The sequence below is a fragment of the Sinohyriopsis cumingii genome, chromosome 17 (assembly GCF_028554795.1).
Source record: "Sinohyriopsis cumingii isolate HCF-2022 chromosome 17, ASM2855479v2, whole genome shotgun sequence".
NCBI lineage: Eukaryota > Metazoa > Mollusca > Bivalvia > Unionida > Unionidae > Sinohyriopsis > Sinohyriopsis cumingii.
Window position 1 is genome coordinate 70164677 of NC_142977.1, and position 14522 is coordinate 70179198.

Genomic DNA, 14522 nt, shown 5'->3' on the forward strand with positions numbered 1-14522 from the left:
ATCAGTGTATTGCAGCGCAAGATTTTTCATTTTCTCGTGAAGATGATTTGTTCGATAAATAACACCATTTGGCCTCACAAACTGATCAAATTGATTATTTTCTTCCACGCAAGAATGAAATAACCATACTGACACAGGATCGTTTTTACTTATTTCGTTAATAAAATCAAACATGCCTCCGGGATAACATTTAACAGTTCGATCTCGTGGAAATATTGTTACTGCGTTAGTCCACGCGTGTGAGTTATGATCAATAATTTCGATCGAAGCTCCTTTTGATCTATATTTTGATTCATACAAAATTTCTCCAGTTATCGTCGCTACGGTTATTGGAAATTTTAATCCTTTTCCTAACTCAGCGACATCTTTCATAGACGCACCAGTATCTTTAACCATTTCTCCCCACGTGTTTATTATTTTACGTCTTTTATCCGTTAGGCCGTTTCCACGAGTCAAAACGGTAAAATGTTCTGTTACTCGTTCAGCTACACAATTTATTTTTGAAAATTTCATCGGCGTTAGTTTATCAACGCTAGGTTTTTCATTTATCACATAGATTCCATAAATAACAGCGGTCACAGGATATGCTCGTTCATAATAAGGTTTGTCAATACCTGTCAATAGACCTGGTTTGGAATCTTTACTTAGTACGACAGTTTTTTTATTACCATGGACAGGATCATATTTGTCACGGATAATCCAATCATTTGTTTCTGTCAACACGACGAATTTTATTTTGAAAAGATACTTGCGATTACTTTGATGAATATCAAAGAGGTAGTTAATGATAATTGCTGCTCGTTTGTCGTTCATCATAGCGTTAATGGCGCCGTTGCGTATAATCTTGAACGTTGACCAGACATGAGATGCACCATCTGTGTGAAATTCTTTCTTGGCGTCGTGAATTTTCGAGATCAAACTTTTATTTTTCGGATCAACCAGATCTCGTACTGGTAAGTCTGGAGATATTCTGTCGAGGTTGAATTTATCCACGCTCCAGGGCTTTATTCGGGATAATCTATCGAATTCGTTCATACTATATTTCAGACAAGTATTTAAATTAAAATATTATGTATACAATGTCTCAATGCAGATGGCTCATGGTGGGTTCATTGACTCGTTGTAATAAATCCTGTAAAAGGGAGTTCTGCGGACAACACATGCAGTGCGTTAACCGTGGAAGCTTAGGACCAATACCATGTCTGCGATGTGGTACTGGAGTGCGAGGAAAAACAAAATTATGTGGAAGGTGCGGGGGAAAACGGTTCAGAGAACTTAAAAGATATTATGACAAAAAAAATAATAATAGTGAAAATGCTATAAAATCCGTGGAGGATTATCTAAGTTTTCAGACAAACAATAATTTAAACAAATAATATTATCATATATGGAGCAAAATATATTTATCCCACATCCTGTCGTGACAAACTACGAATCAAATAATAATGGTATCATCAGACACTGCAGGTTAAAAAAACCAGTTGGTCATGTCATTAATTCTGGTTATCTAGCGTTCACGTACAAGGGAGGAAAGAAACATTATCTGTGTCATAGATTTACCTATGAGTGTCATAACGGATTGATCAATGACGGTCTTGTTATTGATCATCTTGACGGGGATCCTCAGAACAACTCCTTATCCAACCTTCGTGTTGTCACATACAGCGAGAATAATACGCGCGGTAATACAGGAAGATGTAAGACAATCGGAAAGAGGGCGGTAATTTCCACAAACATAGAAACTGGTGAAGAAATAATATTTCGTTCAATGCATTCAGCTGCAAAATATTTTGATATTCACTCGCAATCAGTACAAAAAGTAGCAGAAAATATATATAAAACAGCTTTATCGAAAAAATATAAGCAGAAAATCATCTTCCGATATCAATAATTATCATTACCACATTGAATTATATTTAACCACATTGAATTTGTATGTCCCCCTTATACTACTGAATTTTTAATTATGTAAAAGGGAGATTACTTTGTAATATATAGTTTTCTTCGTAAATTTCCGATTTTTATGGTCAGATTAACCATTTACGTCGTAATTAATTACTCGTAGAAGTATATTTATGGTTTCTAACTTACAAAATAGAAATTTCCCATCATACAACATAGCGAGAAACTGAGGTAACTTGACCGTTGTTATTGATCCGCAAGTAGCTGTATATGCTGCATTTACAAACCGTTGTTATGCACAAATCGATCACTGCACGCAGGTTTATATTTGCAGTCTGTTACGAAAAACACTGTTATATTCAGAAACCGTTTGTTATATTCAGAAACCGTCATTTTAATGTAGAAACAGTTATTTAAATGTAGAAACTACTCCGCTGTTTTAATTCAGAATTGCTGTAGCTATACATTAACTTCCGAAACATATGTTTGTAATAAGATTTGATAGCTCAATCCGTATCGAATTGGACTGTGACGCTCGCGGTCCAGGATCGAATCCCATGACTGACAATTGGTCGGTGGTTACGCATATTAGCGATTTTTATAATTAATTGGGGCACCGCCAGCCTCTCTCCGCTCTCAAAACCATCCAAACCACGTATCACCGGTGGTTGATACATGTTTTGTACCACCCACGGGTTGATTATTGGGGTAGGTGGTTCTGTTGAGCGGAGAAAATGGCCATTCATTCATTCATTATATATATTTCATTCATTCATTACATCTCATTATATATATTTCATTCATTACATACTTAAACCTGCTAAAAGACTCGAATAGAGGTTCCATTTCATAATATATGTTTGTGCCGTCCATGCATAATCTGAGCTCGCTAAAGACTCGATAGGGGCTCTTCATTCATTGTATATAACCATTTCATTGTATATATCCATTTCATTGTATATATCCATTTCCTTAGTTAGTTATATGTTTGTGCCGTCCAATGCATAATCTGAGCTCGCTAATACACTCAATAGGGGCTCTTCATTCATTGTATACGTTGTGCTGTCCCTGAAACATCCCGACGAACTCGCTAAACACTCGATAGGTGTTCTAGGGATATTTTTTTTTATTTTAAAGATTTATATATTATATAATGAACCATGAAAATATCAATGATGTAATTGTTGCTATTAAAAAATTGAAAAAAGATGGAATTAATATATCTGATGAACTAAATCCTGAAAAAATAGTTTCTGACTTTGAGATTTTACAAGAACGTAAAACCCAGGGGACACACACACTATCATCTGAATACAGTCTCATGAAACGGATTCAGGCGGCAATGTTTCAGTCGCTAGCTACCGTAGAAGATGATCATGTGAAGGAGTTCGTTCCTCTCTCTGCCGCCGTAGAAAGAATTAAATCGTTATTATCCCACGAGTATGAGGCAAAGAAAACGATTAGTGCTCGCATAAGACTATTAAGAAAAATTATGTTAGAGAGTAACCCCGTCCAAAGTAGTAATTTTGAAGATGACTGAGATCTTTGATGGGTTAGTTGGTACTTAGAATCGAAGATTCTTATTTATTATTTTATTTATTCTGAATTAATTTGTTTTTTTTACTGAAATTTAACAAAATTGTGCAAATTTCTTAATTTTGACTACCATTTACCCCATCAAATTTACAAAATTGTACAAATTTCTTAATTTGAGTACCATTTACCCCATCAAAAACATAAAATTGTACAAATTTCTTAATTTTGACTACCATTTACCCCATCAAAAACATAAAATTGTACAAATTTCTTAATTTTACAAATTATTTATTTCTGAATTATTATTTTATTTCTGAATTATTATTTATTTATTTACTGAATTAATTTGGTTTTTTTTACTGAAATTTAACAAAATTGTACAAATTTCTTAATTTTGACTACCATTTACCCTATCAAAAACATAAAATTGTACAAATTTCTTAATTTGACTACCATTTACCCCATCAAATTTACAAAATTGTACAAATTTCTTAATTTTGACTACAATTTACCCCATCAAAAACATAAAATTGTACAAATTTCTTAATTTTACAAATTATTTATTTCTGAATTATTATTTTATTTCTGAATTATTATTTATTTATAACTCTGATGGGTGAGTTGGTACTTAGAATCGAAGATTCTTATTTATGCAATTTATAACTCTGATGGGTGAGTTGGTACTCAGAATCAAAGATTCTTATTTATGTGAAATGATCAAATTTTCAGAAAAAAATAAAACATTTTAAAAAAGATGAATTACCTCATCAGATATATTTATTCGACTTTGATGCAGGAGTGCGCCGGAGTTCATTGTGTTAATAAGAAATCTAAATTGTTCTATGTTTTGTGAAAACGCGCGTTTTCAAGTGTATAAAAACCCTCACGTTGGATCTTTCTACGACAAAAGTCTTACGACATTACATACAGATTTATTACAAGCTCTTCTCCACGTAGGTCAATTAAGCGATTAAGGTGGTCTGTGAGTTTGAAATTTATTCGTGACAAATACTGATTATGTGTGCGTAGATAGACAGGATTGGTTGGTACTTGCACGATCAAATCGCCAGGGGGAACTTGTGGTGTGAACGTGTATAGGATGTATCCTTGTTGAGCCTGATTTGATCTTCCGAGATCTATTTGATAACTGCCATCAATTACGTCACAAACTAGGTTAACCGCGATCGTCGATGTTATATTAACGATTCCCGGAGATATGTGCCTACCGCCTCCGAGTGGATCATTATCATATCTAAGAACAGTTGCTGGTGGTGTTATTTTTGTCCACATAGCTAGTATTTCAGAAAAGTTTTTCGCGACAAGATCATTGAGTGATCTTATCAATTCGCCAGTTTCAAATCCTGGTAGTGTAAAATTTAATAAATCTGCTTCAGTTATTTTATAATGATCAATGTATGTTTGTTTGATACTTTTTCTTCCTGAATCTATATAATTATTAGCATTTATTACCTCAATAATGGTCTGATTAAAATATTTAAGATCTAATACAATTTGATTTAAATGTTGCATCGTTGCAATGATCTGATGTCTTAGATCGTCATTAGGATATTCCAGGATATAGTTTTTAAACAACTGTGCTAGTGTCGTTAATGTAGTTGTGTATTCAGTTCTAATTTCGCTAGCCCTTGATCTGAATTCTCTTTCATAAACGATATTAGTTGATGTTTTTGCATCAAAATCAATGATAGAAAACGGTGTCATAGGATAATATTTTCCATCATTAATAATACGAAAATCCCTACCAGTCCATGGATACAAATTTCGGTATTCTGGAGTTGTTATAAACCCGGCACTGCCAGCGATAAAATCAATTAATTTTGGTTCTGGTGGTCCTTCATGCACTGACACGATATCAGGCCAGCCTAGCACGGATCTTATCGTGGACTGATAAATATCAACGGCATAATCAGGCGAGTTTATTTCAATCGTCGAGGACAGGGTCGGCTCATGAACATTAATTGATATTTTTGATTCTTTTCCTGTTATTGATTTTATTCTACGAGCAAATTCATCATTGATTTGTTCGACCTCGTAACTACCAGTTGGTATTCCAACAACAACCCAGTCAGGTGTTCCATCAGGTTTGTTTTTATCAGCAAATACGAGCGAATTATTTGCTGGTGTACCATTAAATGATCTCGATCTGATGTTTGGCCAGCTGTAATATACTCGTAATTGTGCTAGTGCAATTTCATTCGCGCGAATTGCTGTTGGAAAATTGATGTTAAATTCAGGATTAATCGAACTTAGCGAGATCATCGTGGTTTTGTGCGGGGTTGTGTTTGTCACGATCTGCTGCAGTAATTCCGTCATTATTGATACTCGTACCTTTAATACCAGCGCAATTGTATACGCTGATCATCATTGAAAACTCAAAATCGGATATAATTCCATCATTGAGACTCGCTGATAACAACGAGGATAACCTCGTGTATGCGACAGTTGCTATGTGTAATTTTATCTTGTAATCGGATAATTTTTCGTTCGTGCAAGTACATATTTTTTTTGCAACGATATTAAGCACACCTGCAATTGTCGTAGTTGCACAAACACAAATAGTCACAGCTACTGGTGCCATCATTGTTACCGCGGATAATATTATTCCACTTCCGGCAACAATAGCGGATACCGAATAAACAACAACGTCGATGATAACTAATCGTCGTTGATACTTTTTTATTTTTACTGTATATTGTTCGACTCGATCTTTCAACGCTGCCTGCCATTCACGCGCTTGATTGTACCTAAATCCTTGAACGTCGATAGCACTCATTATATTTTATGCCGTAACCAATTGAGGTGTTCCAGCTACAAATTCCAAACACCACCAGAAGGATGTTGCGGTTAATTTCTTATCAGCTGCTTCCAGAATAAATATTTCTTCGGTTCCGCTATTTAGTATAACAGATACAACCCCGGAAAACCTGTCGGTGGAATGACGCCATGGAAACGTTGTAAATATTTCAAATTTTGCAGCACTAAACACAGACAGCCTGTACACGCCAGTGACTGTTGCAGTATATTTGATAGTATTATTTTGCTGCGACCATGTTGCAAATCCCGATGATACCGTGCATACGATGTTGGTAATATGCCCGGAAGTTATTCCGGCCGGGATTTTAATCAGACTTGTTTTGTTAACGATTTCAGGAATTCCCGCTACGATGTCTTGCTGTGTTTGTTTGATCGTGTCGATGTTGGTTTTGATGTCCTGCTGTGTTTGTTTGATCGTGTCGATGTTGGTTTTGATATCAACGAGTTTTATGTTGACGATGAGCGGAGTTCCGAAGAATTCTTCTGTGGTTTTTTGATGGTTTCTTCGAAATCTTCCAAAAGCGCCTACGTGAACATCATACTCGGCTCTCAGCGTGGATAATTTACCATCTACGGTGTCAACATACCTTTTTGTTGCAGCATCTTCGTCGGATGTTGGATCTCTTAAAACTACTATTTTGTTTCCGCTCATGCTAAGTTCACCCGTCATTGTGTCACCGGTGTTTTTCACGCGATTAGCAACGCTTCTTCCAATTTCATCTCTAATGGTTGTAAACGATATACTTGAATCCCTGATTTTGCCGCTGTCGGTAAACACGGGTATATTATTCGCAACTGCACCAAATACTCGTCGAACTATATCATTCCATTTGATATTGCTGCTTTTTAGTTTACCATGTCGATCCTGAAAAATAACAACCTCATCTGGGTCAACTCCAGCCAGGTTCATAATATCAGCGAGGTCATCCTTAGTCGCGTACTTCGATAGATCAACGTCGCCGGGCTTTTTCTTAACGCGTGAGGAAGATCTTCCGTAAATATCAACTATTATAATAAGACCTGTTGTTTAAAACGAATCGGTTGCTTGTATAATCATGCACGACTTTATGTGGCGGCCTGGATGATTTTGATATAGCGTCGAGTACATTAATTACTTCACGGCCGCATATTGGCGGATCTGTCATTGTTTGTGTGGGTAGCGTTGAATACCAAACTTTGGTTGTTGCGTGAAGTGGTGCAACATACTTGATAAATTCAACAGGCGGAGCTAACCCGTATGAATCAAAATAAACGATTCCACGTGGATCAACCGCGTATGATACCCAATGAGTACCAGGTCCGGAACGTTCGTCGAGATTAATAATACCTGTTTCGAGTTTGTTTGGTTGTTTTGGTAATTGATCTCGCATGAAAACACCTCTAAAGGCAGATATTTTTAATCGTTTAGCGGCATCAAGTAAATCAAAATTTGATGCTGGAACGTCTAACGTGGAAGCCTTAGACCTCTCCCCCAACGAGATCCTGGCAATCTTAAGCCGCGTCCCTTTTTTTTTGTATCCTTGCCCTGTTGCTTTCTTTAGAGCCATTCCAGCAGCTGTTCCAACAGCACCTAACGCGGCTGCTTTTGCTACGGCTGGAGCAGCTGCAGCTATTAATGCCGGAATGGCCGCAAGTAGTGGAAATATACCGCCTGTTTTAATTGAGTCTTTAACCGCACCCGCAGAGAGATTGAGTTTGACGCCTGTTTTTGATTGTTTAGCGTCGTTGAAATGTTTAAGCTGGCGTTCTGATAATGATAGCTTATTTTGACCACCCGTGATCTGATCACGCTTTAGTGATATTTTCATTCCGCAGTTTTTTGCTGAATTTGATTGAAGGTTTTTAATCTGACCGTGAGTCAGACTGACACTAACGTGTTGATATGGCATTTTATGATAATACTCGTGTTTTTAAATAACACGATTAAAGATTTTCCACTGGTGCATCAACGACTCTCATTCGACCACTACCACCTTCAAGTAACATGGCTTTATCGCTAAGTATAACCGCGATTGCTTTGTAGGCGCCGCGAACAAGTGGTGGACCAGCTATATCAGGAGGAGGGTTAGTAACACGAGCTCGAAAGTGTATATCAACGACAGATTGTTTGGATAAATCAAGATGTTCCAACGAAAAGTAATAAATCTGATATAGTTTTGTAAAATCTAACTGTGATATTTGCAGCCCAGTATCTACGTTTTGATCACGTCCCATAAATGACATCAAACGATGATATGCACGCGCTACGTGATTTTGATCAAAATTTAACAATATATCCTCAGCCGGTTCTTGATGTCCATTTATCCGCAAGGAAACTTCATTAACTCCAAGGTTGTCAAATATCATATGTGAACGTTCTTGATTACTCGTCCGAGCATTATCTTGCAGCGCAATAAAAATATGTCTCGGTGCAGAAACACCCTGTTGTGATGCTATATTCCATGTAAATAAACCATTAACAGAGCTTTGAATAGCAACTGTGGTTGTTGTTAACCATGATATCAATGATTTACCGCCTTGATCCATAAAAGATAGTAATTTTTGTTCTTCAATAATAGATGGAATCATTACTGGCATCCACAATGAAAGCTTTGATATATTTACTTTACCATCAGCGACACCAGCACCTCGCCAGATTGCATCATTATCATTATTTTTTCTTACGAGCACAATTGTGTGTTTAGCTCCAAAGATGACCTTTCTAACATTTCTGCAAAATCCAAAGATGTGAGATAATGGAATTGCACATGAAAAATTTCTATCATTTCCTGACAACGCTGCTCGGCGTGTTGCAAATCCCAGGTTGTAAGTCGCATTAACACTTTTTATAACATCAAAAGCAGCACCTGGTCTATCTTCGTGCTCAAAGTCAACCGGTTGTGGATCAGATGCAGTATCTCGAGGTGTCCGTATTTTGGTATATTGAACATGATCAGCGCTGTCAGTAATATCCTTAGCAAACATCATTGTTGGACCGGCTGATCTTGTGTAATCATCAGAATATCTGGCTAGACCAATTATTGTTGTAGCAACATCGACATCCTTCTGAATTGATTCAATATTTTTTCCATCAATCATGTATGTGGCGATATCAAACAGTGCCATAATCCCGTTGTTGACAAAACCAACACGCAAATTAGCATCATATGGCGTATTAGCTACAACATTTGTTACAAGTCTACCTTCTATTTCAATGAACGCCTCAGCAGGCAAGAAATATCTACTTGTATCATGAACCTGTAATTCGATTCTCCCCCACTGATTTGGTTGTCTTGCGTCATAGGAATAAAACTGATAATCACGCACTGATTCATCTTTGAGGACCGGTGCATCCATGTCAAATGCTGGGTCGGACATGCGTTTAAACATTTTATTGTAATTACCATTTTTCCAAATGATAATCATCGTCGACGAAGACCGCTTCCCGCTATTAAATTTGCTGTTATATTTTTTTCTGCTTCTTCAGATAATTCCGCTAGTTTTTGATTTGCGGCCTGATTTATTATTTTACTGACATTTGCTGGCATAACCTCAGTACTTGCCAGTTTCACTGGTGGTTGTTTTCGTCTTATTAATCGTGCTAGTCTATCTTTGATCGCCGAGAACGCCTTACCAGCAACATTGACAATTGCACCAGGAGCTTTTTCACGAATAGCCTCAATAGCCTTCATACCTAATTGTTTTACAATCGGTATTGCTTTTGGAGCCATCCTTCTAAATAAACCCTGAATAACATCACCAAGTCCATCTCCGTAAATTACTTTGTAATTTGGCAGTCGTGAGTTTACTACCCTGACCATGATCGGTCCACGTTGAGCAGTATGTATAATCATTTTTATATACTGATTGATTAATTGTTTAGTCACTGTGATAATCATCAGCAATTTCATCAATAAGTGAACGATAAATGCTGCGATCCATAATACCACCTTGAAATAATCTTCGACAAATATCAGATATTTCATTGGTTATTTCTGTTGAGTTATTTCCTGCACGTTTCCCCCCTATGAGAACTTCTAACCGTGACACGTCATTGAGGATATTATTAGGACAAACAAAATTATTTTCTCCTGATGCAGTCAAAAAACCACTCCCTACAGCGCCAGGAGGATCATCGTCAGGATCTCTTTCTTCACCCAGTGAACGTAATTCCTCCCTCTGTTTAGTTTTTTTTCTCAATCCTTTCTTCATTCTTTGCTTTACTTCTCTCGCCATCTTTTTTATTCTCTCCATAGGTGATTTCAACATCATCTCTTCCTGCGGTGAAGAAGACTGTTGTTGTTCTATCTGTTGCAGAGGTGGAGGAAGTTGATACTGAGAGAGTTGTTCTTGTTCTAGTTGTTTCATTCTCTCTTTATAAAGTCTTTTTACTTCTTCATGAAGACTTTTGTATTCTGGGCCTCTAGCTTGTTTTTTGTTGTAATATACGCGATATATCCATTTAACAAAATTATCATCATTTACTTTTTCATGACTAGGTTTTAAAATACTAGATTTATTAAATATACCAAATAATATCATTTCAGGTAATTTTTCTCTTTCAGTATTTCTAATATCTTCAACAGTTCCTTCGTTAAATCTTACAATTAATTCTAAATTCTCTCCTACTGGTTTGGATTCAGATGCATATTTTTTTCCCACGTCGGCGACTTCAGTACGAAGTTTTCCAATACCTTCAAGTATTTCTTCACCGACAGGTGGAGTTTGAGCTGCAGCTATTTCCCTGGCTATGCCACGTGGAAGGTCTCGTAAAATCCTTTTTGTCTGTTTAGTTCTTCTTGCTATTTTTTCAGTCTGCGCCGCAGTTTGTTTTGATACCGGAAGAAGATCTTCTTTGATGACTGTTGCAACTTGTTCAGTAGCTGCAGTGACGGGCTTAAACAGTTTTTTAGTTTCTTCTTCGTACTCAACTTGTGCTTCTTGCTGCGCTTGTAGATTTTTTCTAAATGAATCTCTAACAGGAAGAAATTTCTTAATTGCTTCTAATCGTTCTCGAGCTATTCTTGCAGTATGAGATTCCAGATGTACCATTTTATTATAACATAATGATTTAATTATTATAGCAGCAGAGGGGGTGATGATAAAATTAAACTGATATCATTAATATAATGAACAATTGTACGTGGCTGCGTCAAGGAACCACTAACAAATGTGATAAAAAATGTCGTGGAGAATATTGCAAAAAACATAATTATCTTGTAAAGAAAAACCCTCATGCTGGTCCACGAAGATGTGTTGGATGTAACAACGGCGTTAGAGGATTATATCAGATTTGCAAACATTGCGGTGGAGATCGATACAGAAGTTTGATGATATATTACAGAAAAAGAAAAAACATAAATCCAAAAATAGAAAAACCACCATCAGAACTTGAATATTACTTGAAACATAAAACAAATTCCCAGGATTATTCAGAATAACATAGCAGCAGAGGAGGCTCGTCTACAATTATGTTGGGGACAAACAATTGTAGACATGGTATTTGACCTCTATGAAGGGTCACTATTTTTTTTGTATAACAAGGGTGACCCTTCCCTTAAGTGGTCTGTTCCCCTCCTCTGCTGCTGAAAAGATTGAATCAAAATTAATAAGAATCTTGCCACAAAACGACACACACACACACACACTCACACACACATATATATATATATATATATATATATATATATATATATATATATATATATATATATATATATATATATATATATATATATATATATATATATATATATATATATCGATAGATAGATAGATTTTATATATAGATAGATATAGATAGACAGACAGACAGATAAATAAGTAGACAGATAGATCGATCGATAGATAGATAAATAGATAGATAACTAAACAGAGAGATAAAGAAATGATAGGTAGATAAAAAGGGAGTGCAAGTTAAAAACGTACATACAGAATCATATAAAGTGCAATCCGTACAGAAAGATGCGTGCTCCTACAAATGGACGGCTGATATAAATGAAGTGAATTTTTAAACAATGGAAATCATATCACACAGGTCAGGAAATTTTGAACTTGTCCTCTGCTCAAATTTGAAACTGCATCCACGCGCCAAACTAATGCACGCTACCGACAATGCCATAAAATACACAAGGTCGCTGTTGTTGGCATTCGTGTGTTCCAAACTCGCTTATGGACCACACACACACAGATATATATATATATATATATATATATATATATATATATATATATATATATATATATATATAAGAAGAATTATTTCGGATGACACTGTTTTTAAATCATCTTTGACAGAGCTAAGTCAGCATTTTTTAAATAGAAATTACCCTATTGACATCATTATTACTGCTTTCCAAAATGTATCTTCTCTTACACACCTTGAATCTTTTCAATATAAAATCAAAAGTAGAAATGAAGATATCATTCCTTTTATTATTGAATATAATCCAAGTTTGCCTAATATAGGCAAGATTATCAATAAATATTGGGATTTATTAAACTTATCATGTAAAGCAAGTGTTAAATCGCTACACGAAAGCAAACCCACACTTGCTTATAAAAGGACTAAAAATCTTAAAGATTTCCTAACTAATTCTAAATTAGAAAAAAAAATCATATAAAATAGGATCATCAACTAAATGTAATAGACCTAGATGTTCACACTGTTCATTTATTAATGAAAATACTTCTTTTAATAGTAATAATACGAAAGAAACTTTTAATATGCGTTGTGATATTAATTGTGCAACATGAAATGTTATTTATTTGATAACATGCAAATAATGTGGCATCTAATATGTTGGACAAACCATTCAACAAATATCTAAACGTATGAACCAACATAGATCAGATATAAAAAATTATATCGATCAATCATTTTCATCTCATGTTGCCGCACATTTTAACAAAATTTCGCATACATTGCAAGATTTCTCCTTCCAACCTATTGTCAAAGCTGATTCTGAAATGGAACGTCTGCTAAAGGAAACCTATTGGATTCACCGTCTTAATACGGTATATCCAAAAGGTCTCAGTGCAAAAACACTATAAGACATTCATTAATTCTGAAATTATGTTTTTCTTCTGAATTACGTCCCCTGTTTACAATTAAATAAGAATATTTTCATATTATTTTACTTTGCAGAAAAACTTAATTGGTAAAATTACAATCTAATATCATAAAAAGTGTTTACTAATTCTTTAAAAACAAAATTGGATTTATAAGTTAATTCTTTTATAATATGATTTAGTATTTATAAAATACTTGACAGTAAGCGTTATGCACACCATATTTTTTTAATATAAATTGAGTTTGATAATTTTAACATTTTTCAAGATTGTCATATATATTTTATACATATATTTTATTTTATATTTAATTTGTTTTCTTATTTAAGTTATTTTTTTAATATATTTTTTGTTTTATATAATTATTTATTTTGTATATCTGTAACAAGTGTGTATTATACATAATACAAACATTGATAAAATTGTATATCTGTATTTAGTTGTTGAGTTTAATTATAGTGGCGTGCGCACAATTGTGCATGTGCCACTTTTTTTTCTGACTGCACCGCAGCCTGCTAGTTGTTCCTGTGAAAGAGCATGATGCCACCTCCCCCAGGTTTTTATGGGTTCAAGGAACCCTGATAGTTTGGCCTCAATCTGTGGGTCCATAAAGGTCCCTAACAGTTGAATGGTTGGCTATCATTAGTGGGAGGGAGAACTCGGCAACGGTCCTGGTTGCATATCACATCGCTGGTTTCTTGTTAAAGTTGACTTTTTATTTTAATTTTTTCAAAATGTTCTAAAAAAGGGGGGGGGGGTGTTCCATGCTATTTATAAAGGTTGTTAGTACAAATCATGTATGAAGAGAGATTTTCAAGGTTATTATGGTATTACTAGTCGAGGTGTTTAGTGTGTTGTTCCTACATTATGTTATTTATAAGTTTTTAAATATTGCCTCTTTAAGTTATTTATTTATTAATGTTTTTAGAGATTGAATTTTATTTATACTTTATTTAGCAAGACACCGGAGTCCTAGCCGATTACACGGTTCGTTAAGGACATTTAGGACCGGAGTCCTAGCTGATTACTCGGTTCGTTAAGGACATCTAGGACATACGATTTTGTGGTTTACTTAGTTTTTGATATGTGCTTCGTAAGTGAATTATTTATTAATGTTTTTATAAAATTGAATGATATGTTATGGGTTTTAAAGTGGGGGAATCTAAATTTATTTAGCTAGTTACTGGGTCTTTTGGCTT